Raw genomic sequence first — 8,576 nt, 5'->3', positions numbered from 1 at the left:
AGGTGTTCTACTGATCAAGTACATCGCTGGAGCATTTTCTTAGCTGTGTCGTTGTATGTTGGTTATTGATATGATTATCCGTTTAAAAAGCACTCCGTCTTCAGGCCACGAGTGGCCTACCGGGACCATCCGACCGCCGTATCATCCTCAGCGGAGGATGGGGATAGGAGGGGCGTGTGGTCAGCACACCGCTCTCCCGGTCGTTATGATGGTATTCTTGACCGAAGCTGCTACTATTCGGTCGAGTAGCTCCTCAATTGGCATCACGAGGCTGAGTGCACCCCGAAAAATGGCAACAGCGCATGGCGGCTGGATGGTCACCCATCCAAGTGTCGACCACGCCCGACAGTGCTTAACTTCGGTGATCTCACGGGAACCGGTGTATCCACTGCGGCAAGGCCGTTGCCCGTTATCCGTTTAAGATAGAACATATTTTGCACAGTACGCTTAAAAAATTCAAGTATCACGAAACTAAAAATTTTCGAAGTATTGTTTTTGCTAGAGCAAGTTAATAAGTAAAGGTAATTTCTTTCTGTCCAAAGGACTGACAGCACTGACTTAGCAATGAAATATCTTAATCTTATTGTTGCTCCTGTGCGTTAGCTACGCTGCTTCAGTGTATAGTTGTTCCATTGGTAGTGATTTCAGAGCATTTTATAATGAATGCCCCGTTGTCCGTATGTGACAAGGAAGAAATAAGGGGACTGATTCGATTTATGTACTATGAAATATCTAAAGCTGCAGAGATAATTGGCGGGATGCAGTTACATTATGGTGGTACCCGTTTTATGAACGAAAAGTTTTAAAGGTGGACGTGTGTTTGTCTGAGACGAAGAGATCTTGGACAGGCCATCCGCGCTAAAATAAGCTAGAACATCAACACGCTCCTTAATGAATGATTCGTGATGATCATCGTGTGACAAATTATGATACTTTGCATGAGTTGAACGTCAGCTGTGGTTCAGCTTCTGCTTCATCCATGATTTTCTAAACTTTCGCAAAGGTTTTGCCCTTGAATGCCAGGAAAACAATAAGATTTAGAATATCAAAAGCGCTTGTATGACGTTTTCAAGAGGAAGGAGAAGGCTTTCTCAATCGCACAGTAAAAATTGATGAGACTTGGGTCAAGCACTACAAACCACAAAGTAATCGGCAGAGCCTGGTGCCGAAACATCCACCTGCGGCTACAGCAAAATAATTCAAAAGGCAAGTTTCTGCAGGAAAGTTGATGAAGACGATGTTTTCAGTCATGAAAGCTTCACTGTTGAAGATCAAACATCGAACAGTGACAGCAACTGTAAGCTATTGCGGTATCTGAAACGGGAAAATAAACCAGTGCATTCAGAATCTTGATTCCAAAGTAATGAAGCACCAATCGTACATCCCTCACCTAGCCGCAAGCGATTTTCACCATTTGGTCCAGTGAAGGAGGACCTGCGTGAACCCAAGTATTCGTCGGGTGACGAAGTGGGGGTGATGCTACAGTGTGAGTGCACGATGTCGCAAAGACGCTTACAGGATGGATTTAGGAAACTTGTCAAGAGATGGACCAAGTGCATAGAGGATGAGGGACATTACACAGAGAAATGATAACGATTTTCCTTTTTCAAAAAATTGTTTTTGATTTTTTTTTACTTGTCCATTTACACGAATTTCTGAAGATACAATAGCATGTTCGACTTTCTTCGGCCAGAGGTTGAGGATCACACACAGCTGATCAAAGCATAATTTGGATGCTCAAAAACACTCTTCGCACTTCATCCGCATGTACACTAACAAATTCTAGACTGAAAGAAAAAAATGTGCTATTTTGCAATAATGTATTCGATGCTTACCACCCCAGGTTTAGTACAGAATGTGAATCAAATTATTTACGAATCCTTTACATCCTTTTGCACAGTCTGTCTTAATCGTAGTTACCATTATTCTTATACCACTTTATTTTAACATCAACAAAAGCAAAACGAGGATAGTGGAATGCAGTCAAATTAAGTCGGGTGATGCTGAGGGAATTAGATTAGGAAATGAAGCACTTAAAGTAGTAAAGGAGTTTTGCTATTTGGGGAGCAAAATAACCGATAATGGTCGAAGTAGAGTAGATATAAAATGTAGACTGGCAGTGGCAAGGAAAGCGTTTCTGAAGAAGAGAAATTTGTTAACATCGAGTATAGATTTAAGTGTCAGGAAGTCGTTTCTGAAAGTATTTGTATGGAGTGTAGCCATGTATGGAAGTGAAGCATGGACGATAAACAGTTTGGACAAGAAGAGAATAGAAGCTTTCGCAATGTGGTGCTACAGAAGAATGCTGAAGATTAGATGGGTAGATCACATAACTAATGAGGAGGTACTGAATAGAATTGGAGAGGAGTTTGTGGTACAACTTGACCAGAAGAAGGGACCGGTTGGTAGGACATGTTCTGAGCCATCAAGGGATCACCAATTTAGTATTGGAGGGCAGCGTGGAGGGTAAAAATCGTAGAGGGAGACCAAGAGATGAATACACTAAACAGATTCAGAAGGGTGTAGGTTGCAGTAAGTACTGGGAGATCAAGAAGCTTGCACAGGATAGAGTAGCATGGAGAGCTGCATCAACCAGTCTCAGGACTGAAGACCACAACGACAACAACTTTGTTTTAAGTCTGACTGTAGCTTTTCAAAAGCGTCAGGCCGACGGATGCAAATTTTTATCATTCATTCATTTGAATTCCGATGCGAAATGTACAAAGGATAGCGAGAGCGCGGAGTCGGCCTATCGCCGACCCGCTGGGCTTGTTCCGCCTGCGACCAAAATGGGCGCTCCAGCTAAGGCGAAGATGCTCTCACTCGGACACTGCAATGGCTTATGATTTGGACACGACCGCCTTGGCAGTATCGCTCCCGTATTCGGAAAATTAGCAACCCATAAAGCTGTGGTCACAGTGGCACCGACATCGGTTGATCCCGCCGACGACCGATATCGACCGAAGACGGCCGATCTTTTCAAATCAGTACGCCGCTACGTGCGCGGTCGTTATTCAGCCGTTCTCATCGCCCGAACTTACAGAATTCGGGCGACAATCGGTAGTATCAGATCTGTTTTCTTCAGCCGAATCGGTGGCCGATCTCGCACACGAAACAAGAGCTGTGAGAAAATGGTAAGTCCACAGAGAATCAGTTTATGACATCCTGAGTATAAAAACTGTCATAATCAGGATATACACTACTGGTCATTAAAACTGCTACGCCACGAAAATGACGTGCTACAGATTCGAAATTTAACCGACAGGAAGAAGATGCTGTGATATGCAAATGATTAGCTTTTCAGGGCATTCACACAAGGTTGGCGCTGGTGGCGACACCTACAACGTGCTGACATGAGGAAAGTTTCCAACCGATTTATCATACACAAACAGCAGTTGAGCGGCGTTGCCTGGTGAAACGTTGTTGTGATGCCTCGTGTAAGGAGGAGAAATGCGTACCATCACGTTTCCGACTTTGAAAAAGGTCGGATTGTAGCCTATCGCGATTGCGGTCTATCGTATCGCGACATTGCTGCTCGCGCTGGTCGAGATCCAATGACTGTTAGCAGAATATGGACTCGGTGGGTTCAGAACGACAATACGGAACGCGGTGCTGGATCCGAACGGACTCGTATCACTAGCAGTCGAGATGACAGGCATCTTATCCGCATGACTGTAACGGATCGTGCACCCACGTCTCGATCCCTGAGTCAACAGATGGGGACGTTTGCAAGAGAACAACCATCTGCACGAACAGTTCGACGACGTTTGCAGCAGCATGGACTTTCAGCTCGGAGACCATGGCTGTGGTTACCCTTGACGATGCATCACAGACAGGAGCGCCTGCGATGGTGTACTCAACGACGAACCTGGGTGTACGAATGGCAAAACGTCATTTTTTCGGATGAATCCAGGTTCTGTTTACAGTATCATTATGGTCGAATCCGTGTTTGGTGACATCGTGGTGAACGCACATTGGAAGCGTGTATTCGGTGTATTCGTCATCGCCATACTGACGTATCATCCGGCGTGCTGGTATGGGGTGCCATTGGTTACACATTTCGGTCACCTTTGTTCGCATTGACGGCACTTTGAACAGTGGACGTCACATTTCAGATGTGTTACGACCCGTGGCTCTACCCTTCATTCGATCCCTGCGAAACCCTACATTTCAGCAGGATAATGCACGACCGCATGTTGCAGGTCCTGTACGGGCTTTTCTGGATACAGAAAATGTTCGACTGCTGCTCTGGCCAGCACATTCTCCAGATCTCTCACCAATTGAAAATGTCTGGTCAATGGTGGCCGAGCAACTGGCTCGTCACAATACGTCAGTCACTACTCTTGATGAACTGTGGTATCGTGTTGAAGCTGCATGGGCATCTGTACCTGTACACGCCATCCAAGCGCTGTTTGACTCAATGCCCAGGCCTATCAAGGCCGTTATTACGTCCAGAGGTGGTTGTTCTGGGTACTGATTTCTCAGGATCTATGGACCCAAATTGCGTGAAAATGTAATCACATGTCAGTTCTAGTATTTGTCCATTGAATACTCGTTTATCATGTGCATTTCTTCTTGGTGTAGCAATTTTAATGGCCAGTAGTGTAGCTTTGAATCAGTGGATTGAAATTTCAGCTTAATTGGAAACCAAAAGTAGGAAAAATCTTTATCGGAAATCTTAAGCCTAAATTATCACCTCAAAAAATAATTTGTTCAAATGAGAAGGGTGGCATGCGTAGAGTTACTGTGGTGGATCTTTTTCCTGTTATGGTAGGTGGACATTACATGACAAATTATTATTGCAGCTTAGTGGCGTTTGTATAACAGTAGGGTAGTGATTGTGTTACAGGAGCTGGTTTCCGAATGTGGTGTACGTGTTTTCACTTTTCGCTACTTTAGGTGTTTTCATCTACATCTACATCTACGTGGATATTCTGCATATCACATTTAAGTGCCTAGCGTAGGGTTCATTGAACCACCTTCACAATTCTCTATTATTCCAATCTCGTATAGCGCGCGGAATAAATGAACACCTATATCTTTCCGTACGAGCTCTGATTTCCCTTATTTTATCGTGGTGATCGTTCCTCCCTATGTAGGTCGGTGTCAACAAAATAACTTTGCATTCGAAGGAGAAAGTTGGTGATTGGAATTTCGTGAGAAAATTCCGTCGCAACGAAAAACGCCTTTCTTTTAACAGTTTCCAGCCCAAATCCTGTATGATTTCTGTGACACTCACATATTTCGCGATAATACAAAACGTGCTGCCTTTCTTTGAACTTTTTCGATGTACTCCGTCAGTCCTATCGGGTAAGGATCCCACACCACACAGAGTAACTTATCCTAAAATTTTTGTTTGCCTTTCACATGTACTCTGAATGACAGCCATTGAACGTTAATTGACGTGTGTCTGTTTCGTTGAATTTATTCCAGGTTGTGCAGAGCGTTTGTAATCTTCCTTTTTAATGTTACCACGAATCTTTTCGACTATGTGAGAGAACATTTCTCTCAACTTCGCTGATTATTCGAATAAGTAAGGAAAGAAAATGTAGTACTCACTACGTACTTTTTGAAACATATATAACTCTTACAAATACAGTCAGGACCGTTTTAACAGTAAAAGCTGCAATGCAAAATTCTACTCCAAGCACAAAGGTGTAGTGATGTCCTTCCCGCCCATGGAGGTTAAAATAGATTCCAAGCTCCTTGATAGAAAAGATTCAAAGGCAACCTAAGCTAAACTCCCTCATTCTGCCAAAAGCATGCGAAAGAGATCGGACACTCTGTGTCAAAAGTTGTCGGCCGATGTTGTCGGGTGACCTCTGGCAACGGCGTCTGGCGACCGATGTCAGTGCCACTGTGAACGCAGCCTTAGTCCTCCACCAACTGGAAATATGATAAACAAAAGAAGAGCACTGCTTATCGCTGCCAACATACGAAGCTCACCAAAGTGGAAAACAGCCAGGAACTCATCACTACCCGACGCGGATGGCTTTGTGCAGACCAGAAGAACTGCCCGACGATTACAAGGGTCACTCCAAAAGAAATGCACACTATGGTTCTTAAAATCCATCTTTTATTCTATGTGTTTGAAAGTTTTACAGTGTGTAGATACATCCTTTAGGAACAATATTTTCATTTCTCCACATAATTTCCATCCCTCTCAACTGCCTTACGCCATCTTGGAACCAGGGCCTGTATACCCGCACAGTAAAATTCTGGACCTACCTGTTGGAGCCACTGTTTGGCAGCGTGCACAAGTGAGCTCAAACCTTGTTCCACGAAGAGAGTCTTTCAGTTTCCCAAAGAGATGATAGTCACATGGTGCCAGGTCAGGACTGTAAGGCGGGAGTTTCAGTGTTGTCCAACCGAGTTTTGTGATCGCTTCCATGGTTTTTTAGTTGACATGTGGCCGTGCATTGTCGTGCAACAGGAAAACATCCTGCTTTTGCCGATGTGGTCGAACACGACTCAGTCGAGCTTGAAGTTTCTTCAGTGTCGTCACATATGCGTCAGAATTTATGGTGGTTCCACTTGGCATGATGTCCACAAGCAACAGTCCTTCGGAATCGAAAAACACCGTAGGCACAATTTTTCCAGCAGGAGGTGTGGTTTTGAATTTTTTTCTTGGGTGAATTTGCATGATGCCACTCCATTGATTGCCTGTTCGTCTCTGGTGAAAAATGATGGAGCCATGTTTCATCACATGTCACAGTTCTTCCAAGAAATTCATCTCCAACATTCTTGTACTGTTCCAAAAGTTCGCTGCATACCGTTTTTCTTGTTTCTTTGTGAGCCACTGTCAACATCCTGGGAAACCACATGGCACAAACCTTTTTTAACGCCAACACTTTCAGTATGCTGCAAACACTTCCTTCCTCTATCCCAACGTAGCGTGACGATTCGTTCACTGTGATGGGTCTGTCAGCAGTCACCAATTCGTTAACTCTCTCTCTGCACATTGTCTGGAGTGTGTGCAGTACGAGGCCTGCCGCTGCGAGGACAATCCTCAATATTGCCGTGCCCGCTTTCATCACGTAACCTTCTTGCCGACCGACTAACTGTACTGCGATCGACAGCAGCATCTACATACACCTTTTTCAACCTCTTGTGGATGTTTCCTTCTGTCTCGTTTTCACAGCACAGCAATTCTATGACAGCACGTTGCTTCTGACGAACGTCAAGTGTAGCAGCCATCTTGAAGACAAGATGTGACGGCGCCACTTACGGGAACAGGTTGAACTAAGTTTGAAAACAAGCGGGAAGGATGTATCTACACACTGCAAAACTTTCACACATGCAGAATGAAAACTGTATTTTTACAAAAATAGTGTGCATTTCTTTTGGAGTGACCCTCGTACAATTATCAACCACTCCCCTAGCTGAAACTACTAATTTGCACTGCTCTCAAATCTCCAAGACGGTTGAGAAAGCGCTGCAACTGCTCCAAAATGTGGCTCACCTCCTCCATAATTGGTACTTCGATTTCAAGAGAACTGTAGGCAGCTTCAGCAACTTCTTCGAAGCTGGTCAAACTCAACGTGAAGACGACTTGCAGAGACCTTTAGAAGATGTCACCGCGTACCGCTGAAGCTTTCCGACGACTGACACTGAAAGCTTCGGAAAGGAAGCTACCTTTCATCAACCACGCACGCACATCTGACAAAATGACCAAGGCGGTGATCCACGATCAAGAACCTGAAGCTTTGAATGTCTCTGTAAGGGCGATCGTAAAGCTCAAATCGCCAAAAACAACAGAGGACATGCTACTATTCCTGCTTATTGCCACAAACAACCCAGAAAAAAAGCAGAAATTTTTTTCCAACTAACTGGCCTCACCAATTTCACGGTGTGAGCAGAAAATCTAGGAGCTATCAGAGACCTAGCACGATGCTTCCGTTGCTAGTGCACTGTTCCACGTTAGATAAGAGTGTGAAGTGTGCTGACAACTAATTGCGATCACACTCCCCACGTGCTTCGACGCCGGCATGCGCACTCTGCAGCATTTCATTGGATGACCGGTTTCGACAGAGTTATGCTCTCATCATCGGATCCATAAGTAGATGAACGATGGTTGTTAAAAAATATTTTAAAATCGTGATATTACAAAAACTGGGTTGTTTTGTACATCAGCCATATGCAAACACAGTTTATTTTTATATTTCCTCAGATATGTTTCGACACCAATGTGTCATCTTCTGTGAGTCAAATTTTTATTACTGTAAAGTACGATATCACATTTGTAATAATTTAACTGCTGTAGGCCTAAGAAATACAATATTTGTAATCTGCTTCGTTTTGTTTGGACACTCATCTTAAAATTACATCGCTAATTGAACTGTATTATTGTACATCGATTTTAGAGCTCGTTTTCGTCTTTTTTTAGACAGCGTGTTATCTGCAAACTAGCCATGAAAAAAATTATTGCGTACCGGTATTTGTGGAGAGCTGTTTCGAGGGTAGAGGATACGTACGTTTCTGTACGTACATTTTCCATCCTGTTTCGTGACGCTGCTTGGTGTCTCAATCAGCTACTATTTATTGCAATGCTTTCACTCAGTTTTTCATAAATTTCC

General features: G+C 43.9%; 1 pseudogene; it reads right to left on the bottom strand.

Moving 5' to 3' along the window:
• Positions 1-290: 290 nt before the first annotated feature.
• Positions 291-407, bottom strand: LOC126459135 (5S ribosomal RNA; annotated as a pseudogene).
• Between the last annotated feature and the right edge of the window lie 8,169 nt (positions 408-8,576).

Source organism: Schistocerca serialis, chromosome 2 (genome assembly GCF_023864345.2).
Source record: "Schistocerca serialis cubense isolate TAMUIC-IGC-003099 chromosome 2, iqSchSeri2.2, whole genome shotgun sequence".
Classification (NCBI taxonomy): domain Eukaryota; kingdom Metazoa; phylum Arthropoda; class Insecta; order Orthoptera; family Acrididae; genus Schistocerca; species Schistocerca serialis.
This window is presented reverse-complemented; position numbering and strand designations above follow the sequence as displayed.